The 218-nt window shown below is 44.5% G+C and overlaps 1 protein-coding gene across 1 annotated transcript in view; it reads left to right on the top strand.

Moving 5' to 3' along the window:
- The window catches only part of LOC119582085, a 36,499-nt gene that overhangs the window by 17,528 nt on the left and 18,753 nt on the right, over positions 1-218 (top strand). The window lies entirely within an intron of this gene.

Genomic DNA, 218 nt, shown 5'->3' with positions numbered 1-218 from the left:
AAAAAAAAAAAAAACCCCCCCCCAAAAAAAAAAAAATTTTTTTTTTTTTGGGGGTTTTTTTTGGGGGTTTTTTTGGGGGGGGTTCCCCCCTTTTTTTTCTTCTTCCCTTCCTTTTCCCCTTTTGGCCAAAGGGAAAAAAAACAAACCCCCTTTTGGGGGGGGGCCCCCCCAAAACCCCCCCGGGGGGGCCTTGAAATTTTTAAAAAAACCCCCGGTTT

This window comes from Penaeus monodon, chromosome 15 (genome assembly GCF_015228065.2).
Source record: "Penaeus monodon isolate SGIC_2016 chromosome 15, NSTDA_Pmon_1, whole genome shotgun sequence".
Taxonomy (NCBI): Eukaryota; Metazoa; Arthropoda; class Malacostraca; order Decapoda; family Penaeidae; genus Penaeus; species Penaeus monodon.
Note: the sequence above shows the minus strand (reverse complement) of the source record. Positions and strands in the feature narration are given on the sequence as shown.